At 52.6% G+C, this 15,141-nt stretch overlaps 1 pseudogene; it reads left to right on the plus strand.

The window, feature by feature from the left end:
• LOC112208154 (small ribosomal subunit protein eS25-like) overlaps positions 1-8,958 on the plus strand; it is a 56,891-nt pseudogene extending 47,933 nt beyond the window's left edge.
• The last annotated feature ends 6,183 nt before the right edge of the window (positions 8,959-15,141 follow it).

Genomic DNA, 15,141 nt, shown 5'->3' on the forward strand with positions numbered 1-15,141 from the left:
GTCTGTCCACAGGCCCAATTACAGCAGACGTTTCTAAAACAACAAAAGCCCCAGCAGCTTGCACAGAAAAACAAAATACGTAACTTCCTGAGGACACGTTATTGTCTGAAGGTGGAAGTCTGCGATTTTGAAGGAAAAAACAAAAAGTTTTCTTGTAAGGAAGAGTGAGTCACAGACAGGCTGAACATGTTTCTCTGCCTTTTGGGGGTGGTGGGACATGGGCCTCCCTTTCTCTCTCTCTCTCCTGCCTCCATTCTTTTGGCTACCCTGGAACAAGGCCCAGGCAGGCTGGGCTGCGGCTGCGGCTGAGCTGTAGGGCCACTGTCAGTCCTGCTGATCATGTCATTCCTAGCTGCCGGGCTCATTGGTGCCCGAAGTCGACCAGTACTCTGCTTACCCCAGAGAGTCTCCAGCCCACTGGGACCTCAAGCCACAGACCAGGCTGTGGGCTAAGCTTTGGAGTGACCAAGACGGCCTCGAGGGCAATCTCCTTGCCAGCAGTAGAGAGGATGCTGATGCGTCCCTTGGGAGGTCCCAACTGAGCTCTGGGGCTCAGAGCTGGGAGAGGCTGCCAAGATCTGCCTGTCCCTCATCAGGTGGGAACTCTTCGAGATAAGCACTATGTCTTATGGTTCTCCATCCTGTCCCCAACACAGGGCCTGGCCTATCACGGTGAGTGTGGAATGGGATGTGGCCTGGGCAGCTGCCCAGCCCTGGGCCCTGAGCTCCTTCCAGGAGCTGCTGCCACAGACAGGCAGATGTGTCAGCATGGCTGGGCCATGGCAGGCCTGGGAGCCTCCTGATTTGGTTCCTGTCACCTCCTCCCTCACCTCCTGTCTAGTCCCCAGACAAAGGGCCCAGTTACAAGCCACAAGTCTGATCCTGTTGCTGCTCTGCTTAAAACCTGGCAGGGCTTCCATCTCACCCCGAGTGAACGCTGAAGCCTGACGGCGGCCCAGGCTTGGCCCCTTCCTCCATTACCTGCCCGGCTCCAGCTCCTAGGAACCCCCACCACGTGCTGACCCTGCTCTTCTTGCTGTTCCCTGAACAGACTGGGGTTTCTGCACTTGCTGCTCCTTTTTCCTAGAATGTTCTTCCCCAGGTAGCCACGGGACTCCTTCCCGCCCTCCTCTAAGTCATTCCTGACCACGTGTGAGACTGCAGCCCCCTACCCCGCACCCCTCAGCACCACCTTTCTCCTCCTCTGAGGCTCTTTCTCCTGCTAGAACTGACTTGGGTTTGTGTCTGTCTCCGGCTAGAATGGCCCTGAGTATAGGGATTCATTTCTCTTTTGTTCTAGGCCCTTAGCTTCTAGGACAGTCTGGGCAGTCAGCAGGTCAGGGGTGGTGGCGGTGGTCCTGAGGCACTGAGCGAGACCAGCCCTGGAGGAGCAGGTGAGGAGGGGGCTGGAGCTGCCCTCCTAGGGGACTGACTGTTCAAATGACCTCCAGAGAGCCCTGGTGACGTTGAGTTCCCCCTCGGTGCTGGGGGCCAGCTGTGGGAGCCACATCTGCATCATTGGAACTCATCTCCTCTTTCTTGAAGCTGCTGCAAACTTGGGGTCAGGTTCCACTGGCACGGAAGGGACACTGTGGGTCCTAAGGAGAGAAGCTCAGCTACTCCCTGGGACTGGGGTGAAAGAGCAAGGTCACAGGTCAGAGAGTGACCTTTCTAGCCTGCGGTCAGTCTTCTGGGCACAAAGGCAGCCTCTCCTCTGTCTGCAGGAGCCTGGAGACTGTCTGGCCCCACGACATTCCAGGCATTCTTTGGGGTCCTAGTGGCCGGGGGCTGTGTCTGGGGGGGAAGTAGGTCTTTATGCCAGTGAGGAAGTGTCTGGCTGATCGCAGACCCCTTTGTTTGGCTGCCAGCACCACGTGCCTTCCTCAGGCCTCTCTGTCTTAACGAACTTACCAGCAGGGGTGAGGGTGGGTATGGGGACTGGGATACTTGGGGCCGGGCCCTCCTGTGGCCCTGCAAGCACAGAGCCCCTTGATTCCCCAGCGTCTGACTGGCCTGGCCTCAGGCAGCCCAGCAGGAATCAGTGTGAGGGCAAGGCTGAGATGCCCCCAGCTTCTGCCCCCTTCTTCTAGAAGCAGCACCTTACAGGGAATGTGGCTTGACCAGTGGAAGGAACTTGAGTCCGGGGGTCACCCATATTGATGTGAGTCCCGTGCTGCTGCCACTTACTAAGGATGTGACCTTTTCTCAGTAACATCAAGTCAACTCCCAGGTCTCGGTGTTGTCGTCTGTAAAACGAACTAGTAATATTCATCAGATCGTGTTATTGACAGATTAGATGAATCTGTGTGATGGCGAGCAGGGTGGCTTCTAGCACATGCAGGCACCCAATACCCATGACTTCCATGGTGTCAGGAGATTCTGAGAGGGGGACAGAGTAGGAGAAACTCAATCCTTGTTCTCAGGGGTTCAGGGGCTAGAAGGGTAGTGAAGGGACCTCTAGGAATGGGAAAAGAGAACCTGTCGGGGGCCAGGCGTGGTGGCTCATGCCTGTGATCCCAGCACTTTGGGAGGCTGAGGCAGGCAGATCACCTGAGGTCAGGAGTTTGAGACCAGCCTGGCCAACTTGGTGTAACCCCGTCTCTACTAAAAATACAAAAATTAGCTGGGCATGGTGGTGTGTGCCTGTAATCCCAGCTAGTCGGGAGGCTGAGGCAGGAGAATCGCTTGAGCCCAGGAGGCAGGGTTTGCAGTGAGCTGAGATCGCGCCATTGCACTCCAGCCTGGGTGACAAGAGCAAAACTCCATCTCAAAAAAAAAAACAAAAAAAAAACCCGCGACAAACTCCATCCCTGGCCTCACAGCTGCCTGTCGCTGCAGCCAAGAGAGAAGTGCCTAGAGCTAGAGCCAGAGTGCAGGTGGCCAGAGTGAGCAAGTGATGCCTGCTCCTCCTTGTCTTCCTTGACCAGAGAGCCAGGGAACAGGAGACCCAGTGTGACTCTGAGGGCTTCGGACCCACAGGTGCTCAGGCCACTGGGGCAGAAATGCTGAGAGCTGGGAGTCACCCCACCCGGACCCACATACTACAGATCCCTGGGCAGTTCAGAGACTCAGCTGGGAAGGAGTCAGCCCAAGCAGTGTCTGTGTCTCCCTTAGAGCTGTACCCCGGCACAGGCGGGGGTGATGGGCAGTTATAGGGGAAACATCTTGAACTCTACTGCAGGGGAATAAGTCTGGCTGCCAAAGGAAGGGCTCCCCAAGGAGTGAACTCCCTGTCAGTGCCGGGATGGGGCAGAGCTTGTGAGTGTAACAGGAGCTGCAGAGCCTCCTGACCTGGGAAATGAGCTGGGAGTTCCTAAAGGGGCAGGGTGGGCCGTTTGCTAACTGCGACCTTGGTGGAGTTTGTTAAGCCCTTTCCTCATTAGTGAAATAGGGTCGTCATAACTACCATACCAGGAAGCAATGCGTATGTGGTAGCTAGCTTGGAGCGCTCAGCCATGAATGATGGCTGTTCTTTTTCCATGGAAGCCTTGGCCTGTGAGGCAGCACATTCCAGTTCCAGCCCTGACTCTACATCCATCTCACTGCGCAGGCTCCAGCAGGGCTCCGGCTCTCTGGGCTGCTGCTGCCCCACTATATCCTGAGAGGAGTGACAAAACCCTGCTCTGACCTGCCTGGTGGCTTTGGCTTGGCCCTGGAGAGCCCTGCTCCCTGTTGGTGGAGCAGGATCAGAGGTTCCACATTCATCTTCCAGTGGGATGAGTGCAGCTGTTATTAGACGTACCCTAGCTGCAGGGTGTGCTGACTGTCCCACGGGGTGGGGTTGGCCTGCCCGGGAGGGGCTGTCCCCACCAACACCCTTTCCTAGTTTGTGGGAGGCTACAGATGCCTTCCAGGGTCAAGCTCCAGAGGAGATCTCCTGGGTATCCCTGGGTCAGGGTATAGCAGGTGGCAGGGAGACCCACTCTGTCGAGATCACTAATTGTGGAGAGGGTCTGGCGGGGGACAGGGGATGGCATTCAGAGTGGTCCCTAGGCTGTGTGGGAAGTGGACAGGAGGGTCAGGAAGCAGGGGCCATGGAAGTGCCTGGTCCATCTGGTGGAGGAGCCACAGTCTTGGGTGAGAGCAGGCTGTGGGCGACACGGGGGCTGCTGCCCTGGGTGAGTGTGCAGCAATTGCACCCTGGGTATGGCCTCACCCCATTTTATCCCCTATACACAGCCTGGCACTGAGCTGGGGGCTAGCTCTGCTCTGGGCCTCCTAGTCTTAGGTCTTTGCTGGCTAACTGAGCCACAATTTTGTGTCTTCCCACAGAGACTGTTGGACCTGCTGCTGGGAAGAAGTGGGTAACCTGCTCTCGAGCTCCAGCATTTGGCAGGTTAAGGCCATGATCCCAGTCTGGGCTGTTGCTAATGTCCCTCTCCACTTCCTGAGCCCCCAAAGAACAGAGCAGAGCCTGCAGCACGATGCCTACTTGTCTGCCATGCAGGAGGAAGTGATCAAGGGAGGCCGATGCCACCCTCTGAGTCCTGGTGGTGGAAGTTCTGCCTCTGTAGGTGCCTTTTCCATACAGTGTGGCAGTACCTCCATTCTCAGTGAGGAGTGACCCATAAAATGACTCTCCAAACACAAATAGAAAGGCTATTTCTGGGCCGGGTATGGTGGCTCACACCTGTAATCTCAGCACTTTGGGAGGCTGAGGCGGGCAGATTACCTGAGATCAGGAGTTCGAGACCAGCCTGGCCAACATGGTGAAGCTCCATCTCTACTAAAAATACGAAACTTACCCAGCCATGGTGGTACATGCTGGTAGTCCCAGTTATTTGGGTGGCTAAGGCATGAGAATCACTTGAATCAGGGAGGTGGAGATTGCTGTCAGCCAAGATCATACCACTGCACTCCAGCCTGGGGTACAAGTGAAACTCCATCTCAAAAAAACAAAAACAAAACAAAACAAAACAAAAAACCAGAAAGACTATTTCTGGAACTAGAAAAAGAATAAAGTGATAAGGAGTAAAGAAGAGATCACAGAAGGAACTGGCTGGTCACCAGCAGCCCTGAGGGAGCCCAGAGCTGGAGGGTGGGCCAGCTGGGGCCACGGAGGCAGCTTCTGCTCCACGTGATGGAGGCTCTGTTGGAGTCACAGCCGTCCACCCTGCAGTAGACCGCCTGAGAGGTGGTGAGCTCCCCGTCATGATGGGAGCCCAAGCTGGGACTGGAAAGCACCTGTTAGAGAGACTAGAGGGGTTTCCAGCCTGAGGAAGAGGACAGCAGTGGACAAATTCTCACATGCTCTGTTGGCCCCAGATTCACTCCTTCGAGGAGCCTCCAGAGGGGCTGAGCAACAGTTCCCACGTTCACTCTGGACTTGCCGTCCTAGGATCCTGGGAGCCCTCCTTTTCCTATTCCCGTCCTCCTGGCTCTCCTCCCAGCTGATTAATAATATTATGCATGCACAACTCATCACGTGTGTCACTGCTGGGTGAGACTACACTAAGTGGTTCCATTGCCCCGAGCTTCTCAAACTCTAACAGCGGAAAACCCCTTGGGGTCTGATTCAGCAGGTCTGGGGTGGGGCCTGAGACTCTGCATTTCCAACCAGCTCTCAGGGGATGTCGATACCGCTGGTCCATGAACCACACTTTGAAAAACAAAGCTGTAGCTACCAATGAGAGCCCTCTGGATTCTACTGCCAGGGTGGAGGGGTGGGCGAGTGTGAAGAAGCCCCCTGTGCAGGAATGGCAAAGGAATGGACTTAGTACTGGTGAGCTTTGTGAAGCAGAACGAAGTCCAAATCTGCCACTCTCCATCTCGGGGACCATTCCTCGTCTTCCCTGCTTGAGAAGCATAAGCCTGTGATAGGAGGGCAGCTCCACCGTGGTGGACCTCCCCCTGCCCCTCCACACCTGGCCCCAGGAAACTGCTTTTGCCTGTAGAAGCTCCTTATTGAGTCTGCGGACCAGTAGTGGCCCCATCAGACCACAGCTCATTGCAGGGGCCAGGCTGGGCCCTCATTGCTGGGGGTCTAACCTGAGGAGTCCCTCCTCCCCACCCCTGTTTGGCTGCTGACCACAGAGGCAACACCGTGCAGTGGCCTGCACTGGGAACCAAGGGCCTGTGGCCCTTCCCTCTCTGGGCCTCAGTTTCCCCATCTGTAATGTGTGGGTGCACTGGAGGCTGTCTTAGATCTGGCTCTGCAACCACTGGTTCAGCCTTCTGGGGTTCAGAGCAGGTGAGGATGCAAGGACATGGGGGAGAGGTGAGCATGACGAGTAGCCCCCAGTGGCCTGAGCAGGGCAGGCTGGCTCCATGAGGATGCACACACCTTCACAGTCTCTCTCCGCACTGAGGGTTCTCAGATATTTTTAGGAAGGTTGGAGCCTCCTGGGCTGTGATTCATTAATGCAGCTGACGAAGATCAGCATCTTTGGAAATCGCAGTGGGAAGTTGAGAAGGTTCCCAGGTACTGGTGTCGCGTATTGGGGAGCGGGGAGGTTGGTGGAGAGGGAAAGTGAGGATACATGTATGGGAGTGGATAGGTATTAGGGATAGAGAAAACCAAAGTGTTTTTCTTTCTCTCACACACAGCTCAACACAATGCTTCCGACACCAGACGTGTGCGAGTTGTTTTCCCGCCACCAAGGAACTCTCCAGCAGACACCAGCTGCCTGCCTGTCCTCGCTTTGAATTCAATTCTGACACTATCCCCCTGGAGACAGCTTCTAGTCCCACAGGCTAAGGGCTCAGTCCCACAACACTGCCCCCTGCTTCAGAGGCCAATCGTGCAAGCCTGCATTGTGGCTTTCGCTTCTGATTGACTGGCTGTAAATCATGGGTTCCTGTGACCCCCTCTGCAGGTTCCATTAATTTGCTAGAGCAGCTCAAAGGACTCAGAAACACTTTACTTACATTTACCCATTAATTATATTTTACTTTTATTTTATTTTTATTTTTTAGACACAAGGTCTCACTCTGTCGCCCAGGCTAAAGTGCAGTGGAGTGATCATAGCTCACTACAGCCTCAAACTCCTGGGCTCAAGTGATCATCCTGCCTCAGCCTCCCAAGCAGCTGGGACTATAGGCACACGCTACCACAGCTGGCTAATTTTGTTTATTTTAGTAGAGATGGGGTCTTGCTATGTTGCCCAGGCTGGTGTCAAACTCCTAGCTTCAAGCATTCTTCCCACCTCAGCCTCCCAAAGTACTGGGGTTACAGGTGTGAGCCACAGTGCCTGACCTACCCATTGATTATAAAGGATGTTACAGAGGAGTCCAATGAACAGTCGGAGTTGAAAGAGATGCCTAGGGCTAGGCATGGGGAAAGGGGCGTGGAGCCTCCATGCCCTGTCCGGGCGCATTCCCTCCCAGCACATCCAAGTGGTTAGCAATCCGGAAGTTCCCCAAACCTAGTCCTTTGGGGTTTTTATGGAGGCTTTATTACTTCTGTATGATTGATTAAATCATTGGCCATTGTTGATCAGCTCAACCTTCAGCCTCTCTTCCACCCCAGGAGGTTGGGCGCTAGGGTTAAAAGTCCCAACCTTCTAATCACGTCTTGTTCTTTCTGATAATCAGCCCTCATCCTGAAGCTATGCAGGGGCCCCCAAGTCATGAGTCACCAGTCATCTCATTAGCATAAAAAAGATACTCATCACTCTGGCAATTCCAAGGGTTTTAAGGAGCAGAGTGCCGGAAACCAAGAAGACAAAATATATATTTCTTATTACATCACAGTATCACAGCAGGGGTCCTGGGAGTGTGCATTTTGAGACGGAGGGGCTTGGTGCTCAGGCAGGACCATTTGGCCACAATAAAATGTTCCAAGTGTTCTGGAAGAATGCTTGTGCATGCATATGCATATGTGTGGAGGCATGTGGGTGTGTGTGTATGTGTGTGCAGGTGGGGAGGGGTTGTATGTGTGTGATGGAGGGAAGCCAACAGAGACATTGTGGCATCGTGGACCAGCCTCTGGGACTCTTGTGCTCTAGCTCAATAAATATCTGTTGAGGCCCTACTGTGGTCAGGCATTGTGAGGCCCATTTATTTACTGCTCTTTTGTCTATTAACCCATTTGTTCTGCAAATGTGTATTGGGCAGCTGTTCTCTGCAGGCCCTGAGTCAGCTGTTGGGGACAGAGAGGAACCAGACACAGTGCCTATCCTCAGGGCTCTGCATGCAGTGGGAGAAAGGGATCCCATGTGCCAGCTCTGAGCTGCAGGACAGCGAGGGCACCACAGGAGAAGACTGGGGATCATCCCCAAGGAGTGGGCACTGGGCAGGACCTGCAGGTGTGACAGAGAATAAGCAAACCACCAGGCAAAGGCACAGAGGCATGACGAGGCAGGCATGTTTGGAAAGATGGCACAGAGGAGTCAGTGCAAGTCTAGACCTGGAGAGACCTGGGATGCCAGCTGGGGGTAGGGTGTACTGGCTGCTCTCTCTGAATTCACTGCTGCCCTCTGCCCCTTGTGGGGACTGAAGAGGCTCCTGTTGCCCCAGGGTCATTCTCAGATCCTGCTTTCCCTTCCTCTTCTTTCTCATCACCATCACACCCACTCCCTTCATTGCTGCTCCCACCCACAGTCCCCAGGGAGGCGTCAGTTCCAGGGACAGAACAGCGTCCTCAGCTACTCTAGGGGCACCACCGCTTTGGGACCTGCCTGCAGTCGGAGGCCATAGGGATGAAGTCAAGAGCCAGGCCTGAGAGTTGGAAGGCCTGGCTCTGCTTCCGACTCCAGTATTTTCTGCCATGTGACCTTGGGTGAGTCCCTTCTCTCTGGGCCTCAGTTTCCGACTCTGTCAAATGAGAAAACTGTCTACACAGGTGTGTGTAGACAACCATTTCTTCCCTGCCTGCCTCAATGCTAACATAGTAGAGGTCAAGTCATTTGATAAACACCAAAACACACATCTGTTCTTGTTATTCCTGCAGGACACTGGCTCATAAGGGATTTCAATGTGCACAGAGCAACTGCCTCCTCACCTCCCCACGGATTCCACTACAACCATCTAGGAGGACCACAGCAGCTTCGTCTAGCCTTCCCCTTCCCCCAGGACCCTGGGCTGGGGTGGAGGAGGAGGCGCCACTGCAGATCCAGTATGGTGAGAGGTGAGAAAGCTGTTCTCCAGGCCTGGGTGCTGCCCCAGGTTCTGCCACCTACCCACCCACAAATGAGATAGTGGACCTGGCCATGTCCTGGTCCTCAGCCCTGGGACATGTACCTTCTACCAGCCCTGGAACCACCTTCCCCATTGCCTTTTGCTAGCCTGTGCTTAGAGTTTGCAAAGCTAGCCATGAGAGCCAGCCTGGCTATGTCAATGTACAAAAGCAGCCAAATGTCCGTGGGGTCTGTGCCTCCCCAGCCCTGCTTGTATGTGCTGGGCTGCCAGATGAGAGCAGGTATGGTGGCTTCCCCAGGGTGCAAGCTGACTTAGAAACAGGTCACCTGGTATTCCCGCTGCTAAGGATTTAGAGACTCAGGGTGCTTCATTTCTCTTTCCCTAGAACAACCTCTGAACTGCCTTGTGACCTTTCAGGAGCTTATTCACAGCATAAAAATCGCAAGTGGTGCACAGCTCAGGTGTGAGGGAAGCCCAGAGCAGGCCTCCCTAGGCAGGGTGAGAAAGGCTGATGAGTGCCAGTGCAGTGCCTGGATGCAGAGGGGCTGGAGACAATGTCTGCCACCCATCTATCCATCCATCCATCCATCCATCCATCCATCCATCCATCCATCCACCCACCCACCCACCCATCCATCTACCCATCCATTCATCCACCCATCCATCCATGCATCCATCCATCCATCCATCCATCTACCTATCCATCCACCCATCCATTCATCCACCCATCCATTCATCCACCTATCCATCCATGCATCCACCCATCCACCTCCATTCATCCACCTATCCATCCATGCATCCATCCATCCACCCATCCATCTACCCATCCATCCATTCATCCAATCATCCATCCATCCATCCATTCATCCATCCACCCACCCATCTATCCACCTGTCCATCCACACATCCAACAAATACTCACTGCGTTCTTCTACAAGCACTGGGAGACCCTGTAGAAAGGACCCAATCCTACCCTTGAGGTGCTTGGGAACAGACAGATGCAGTGACAGTGGGAGTCAGATCAGGCCTCATGGGAGCTGGTGAAGGGAGCATTGTCAAGGGGTTGCAATTCCAACCTGCCTGGAGGTTTAGTTTTGGTCCCAAAGGAGAAGGTTTTTGAGCTGGCCCTGAGGGGAACTGGGGCTTTGTGGGGTGAGCTGTGCAAGAAGGATGGCAGCCCTCTCCCTCTCTGGCCCCAGTTCCTACATTGACAAAGAAGTTGGACTACAGGCACTCCAGGGCCCACTGAGATCCATGCAGATACAGCAGACTTTCCTTCCTGCATTCACGCTCCTCACGGTGTGAGTCCTGGGTGCCAGCAAGCCCTGCTCTGCAGCCAGCCCAGCTTGCGATGCAGCACATCCAGGTCACACAGCAGCCTCAGGCACTTCTGCAGACCCTGTGTATCTCAACTTAGCCTCACGCTCCCAGACTGCCTCAGACCTGCCCCTGAGATGTGAGCCCAGCAGCACCCACCCAGCCAGGCCCTGCCCCCTCTGTGGTCATGGGCCCCCCAGTAGAGTGGCCCTCCCCTCCCACAGGCTTGGAGGGCTGAGTCTGTCTCTGGGGCCCTGTAACCATCTTGCTCCAGTGTCTCTACCACTGCAGGGGCATCTGCTTCCCATGCTGGAAATCAGCCAAGTCTCCCCTGTGCCACTGGGCCCTGTTCCTGTGTCTTCTCTGTCCATGTGGGTTTGCCTCCCCCTTGAAGGTAGAACTCACAGTTCTCCATCCCACCCTCTTCGTGCCAGCCCAGTGCCTGACACATCCCCTCCGTCCGTTTCTGAAGAGGGAAACTGGGCAGCAGAGGTGTCCCTGGGCTCCTTGCCCAAGGCTGTCAGCTACCTTGCAGCCCAGAACTGAGACGGAGGCATGATACCCCACTGACCTCAAAGATGCTCAATAAGGGAGGGTGCAGATGAATGAGAAATGAGGAAATGGAGGCACAAAAGTACCAGGTGTCCAAACAGGAGGCAGAGAGGGGCCACAAGCAGTTCAGCCTCCCTGGAAGCCAAGTAGGTGGTCCAAGCTCTTCCCCTCCCATCTGGCGACCCCTTCCATTACCTTCCCCACCCACCATCAACGTTGCTGCCCAGAGCCCTTCAATGCTATTCCCTCTCCCACCTCTTCTCCTTCAGAACTGTCCTACACTTCCAAATTATCTCATCTCCCCTCTGCACCCCCATCCCTGGCTGCTGGTGTCAAGAGGAAAGCAACCAGCTCAACTAAATCACATGGATACAGACGCAGTGAACAATGTCCAAGTGGGTCCTTGAAAAGTAGCCTCTATCTGGGGATGCTAAGTCTGGAGGGAGAGGGAGGTGCTCTTTCAAGGGGCAGCCAGCAGCCTGGTGCCCTCTGCTTTGCAGAACTTGGGATAAGGCAGAAACCCTGCCGGGTCAGACCAGGGCTCCTCAAGAGGCCTGGGGCTCACTTGCCCTCCTCAAGGCTTTGAGGACCCCTTGGGCAACTGCCTCTCCTCTTGTTGCCCTAAACCCACACCATCTTGGCACCTGGCCCCTGCAGGGTTCTGCATTCCTGAACCAGGAGAGAGCCATGTTCAGGAATGCAGGCTGACTTCTCGGCAGCTCTGCATCCATCACAAATAGCTGATGCTCTCCGAAGGCCTCTAGAAACCTGCAGAGCACCCTCCTTGCCTTTCTCTGTGTCTTTCCAGCTTTCTCAGAGGGACCCAAAGACTTCCAGAGGGGAGCTTTCCACTCCTGATAGTAGATAAAGGATGGCTTCTCTATCCCATCCAAATGCTATAGAAATGTACACGTGTGGAAATCCCTATCAACATGACAAAGAGTTCATCAGGGTCAGAGATTTGTGTTGGAAAATGGGAAGAGGATTATACTGAACTAATGACTAAGCCAGATCAAAGAAGTCACAACCTAAAAATGGCCCAGCAGAGATCAGCAGCAGAGTCTCCATAGAGGGTCAAGCCAGGAGGCCCAGCCGTCATCATTCAGAGTCCTAGAAAATGGAGAAAATAACCGCTGTTGGAAAATACAGGTCTTTGTCTGGAAGGCAGGACATCCTAAAATACCCTTATGAAATTTCGGAAGGCCAATGATAAGATCTTAGCTTCCAGAAAATAAAAAAAGAGGTCACTTGCAAGAAAAGGGAATTGCATTAGCATCAGAATTTGCATTTGCATCAGAATTTACAACAGCATAGATGCTAGAGGTCAATGGGATTAGAGAGAAAATGATTTTGAACCTTCAATTCTACAACTAGGCAAACTATCAATTAAATACCCTTTCAGACAAAGATTGTTTGAGGACATATTACATGCAAAATTAGAAAGGAATCTGAAAGACAGGAAGGCATGGGGTAGAACAAACAGTGGAATTAGCGCAGTGTGGTGCCCTGAAAGGAAATCCCAGCTGGGGGCTGCACAGGAACCAGAAAGCCAGTTCAGAACCTTCCCCACTGATTACAAATCTGGGTGATTTTAAGGACATGGAAAAGAAGAGTGTGTTTCTTCTTTGGATGAGAAATGAAAGGCAGAACAAGAAGGAGCCAGGAAAAAGAACAAACTGAACACGGCAGTCATGGCCCAAATATGTACAATTTAAACTAAAATGCAGCAACTGATGGGTTTGAGAAGCTGATGGCGTGTGCAGTAAGAGAATCCCTCTGACCCCAAGTCTTGTGTCTTCTTCAAGCAGCCTAGGTTTAGTGACTTGAGAATACAGTTGCTTCTCTGAGGGGCCAACCTGGTACTGTTTTTGTAATCATAGTACTATAAGAGCTATGTTGAAATCGACCTATAGACAAAGCCCAGAAGTCATAGCTTAGAAATGCGGTAACCTTGATCATATAAAAGAAGTTAATAAAGTAAAAGAATTTGATAATATATTTGATAAAGTTGAAGGGTCTGATGATATAAAATAAGTCAGAACATAAACTCGGATTGATGAGAAGTGGAGGCAGAAACCATTTTCTTCTTACAGAATAGGCAGTCAGGACACATTTTGCAAAGCTGATGGAACAAAACCATACCAAGGTTTAAGCAAATTACCTAATGTTATAAGGATAACTAAAAGAACTAAAAATAATATAACAAAACCAGGAGATGAGTGAAAGCAAAGTGAGGAAGAAGTACACTAAATGTATCAGTTCTCATAGCAGGAAGTCAATAGAAATTGCTCAAAGTTAACAAACTGTGAAATAAAGATCTAAGCATATTCAGAACTATGGTACTAGAATAGAAATAGAAACAGTCAAATGGTTTCTTCTGGGTAGTGAGATGGGCATAATCCAGACTTACTTTTGATTTATTACCATTCTCTTCTCTTTGCATCTTTGTTTTGCACCTGTCTACAGCACTTTTACCTTCACACATAGACTCAATATATTGTGAAGTCTTACAGAGGAAGAACTGAGGGAAGGGGAAGGGTCTGGATGGGTGGTCAGGTATGTATGCAGAGGTGAAGTGGGGAAGGGGAGTGAGAAGTGGGATTCCATTCTCTCCTGTGGGTGTGTCTGGGAGTTTCTAAGATCAAGAAGCCCATTGCATTATACCAAGGTCAGTGTTCACAGTAGGTGCCCAAAGAAGTTTCATAACTGGATACAAGGAAAAGAGCTAAGCTCCTCCCACACACAGAAGGAAGAAAGGAAGAGGGACGGAGGAAAGAAAAAAGAAGAAAGGGAGGAAGGAAGAGGCAGGGGGGTGGGGAGCAAGGAAGGAAGGAAGGAAACTCACCATATGTAAACCCAAAGGCTCTGTTGGGCTGCTTGCTCCTCCCTCTGGGGCTTTCGTCTTCATGGGGTCCTCAGGGTATGTGAAGGTACCTGATGCTACCACCTCCCCATGTGGGTACCCCTATAGTGAGGGCTGGCTTCATGCATGTGTGACCTGTGCCATTACCCAGGGCCTTACTCTGAGAAGGGCCACATATTGGATTAATGCTCTGCTGTCACCAACTTGTCATTCTTAATCATTTCTGAACAAGGACCCCACAGTTTCCTTCTGCCCTGGGCCCCAAAAACTAGGCAGCCAGAACTGCCTACAGTCCTATAGTTAGTCTGATAACAGCCACCTGGCCTCTTAAGCCGTGGACCCTGCCCACCTTGGGCTCACTCAACAGAGATGAAAAAACAAGTCAGATAAAGGCCTTGTTTTGGAACAGTTCCTAGCGTCGCATGGGGAGAAAGTCAAGAAACATTAATTGGGGATGATACCACAGTGAGCTTAGTGAGACAATGGTGTAAACATGGATTGCGAGGGAAGCACAGAGAACAGTTAGCGCTGCAGGCCCAAGACTAACGCCTGTTCCATTTCAGGCCGAGGCAGGGAAAGGGTGTGTGAATGCACAGGAAAGTCAAGTTCCCGCATGGCAGAAGGGCAGGATGCTGGGCCAGGAGGAGCTGGAAAGGTGGCCACGGTGAGGCTAGGACCAAGCTAGAACGTTAGAGCTCTGTCCTGAAGGCAGTGGGTTTTAAGTAGGGGGTGGATGCAAGGATCATATTTTTGTATGCAAAGAAGCACTCTAAGGTAAATGTAGCCAACGGATAGAGGTGGAGACTCAAGCTAAGCCTTCTCAGTTCATCACTTCATATAGGGAAGACAAGGCACTGTTCCAAACCCTGTCTGAGTGCTTTTTTTTTTTTTTTTGTGAGGTGGAGTTTCACTCTTGTTGTTCAGGCTTGAGTGCAATTGCAACCTCCGCCTCCTGGGTTCAAGCGATTCCCCTGCCTCAGCCCCCCAAGTAGCTGGATTACAGGTACCCACCACCACGCCCGGCCAATTTTTATAGTTTTAGTAGAAACGGGTTTTCACCATGTTGGCCAGGCTGGTCTCGAACTCCTGACCTCAGGTGATCCGCCGGCCTCGGCCTCCCAAAGTGTTGGGATTACAGGCATCAGCCACCGCGCCTGGCCCCTGAGTGCTTCTTAAGCTTTGTGCGTGTTTGTTAGACAGTGATGCATGTATGTCTGTGCTCACTGAGGAGTGTTCATATGCTGCATGAATGTGTGTTAGGAGCGTGTGTCAGGCTATTGAGACGCATGACCAGTGACCTCAATGTTAGCAGATCATTCTCCATGGATCTC

This window comes from Pan troglodytes, chromosome 12 (genome assembly GCF_028858775.2).
Source record: "Pan troglodytes isolate AG18354 chromosome 12, NHGRI_mPanTro3-v2.0_pri, whole genome shotgun sequence".
Classification (NCBI taxonomy): Eukaryota; Metazoa; Chordata; class Mammalia; order Primates; family Hominidae; genus Pan; species Pan troglodytes.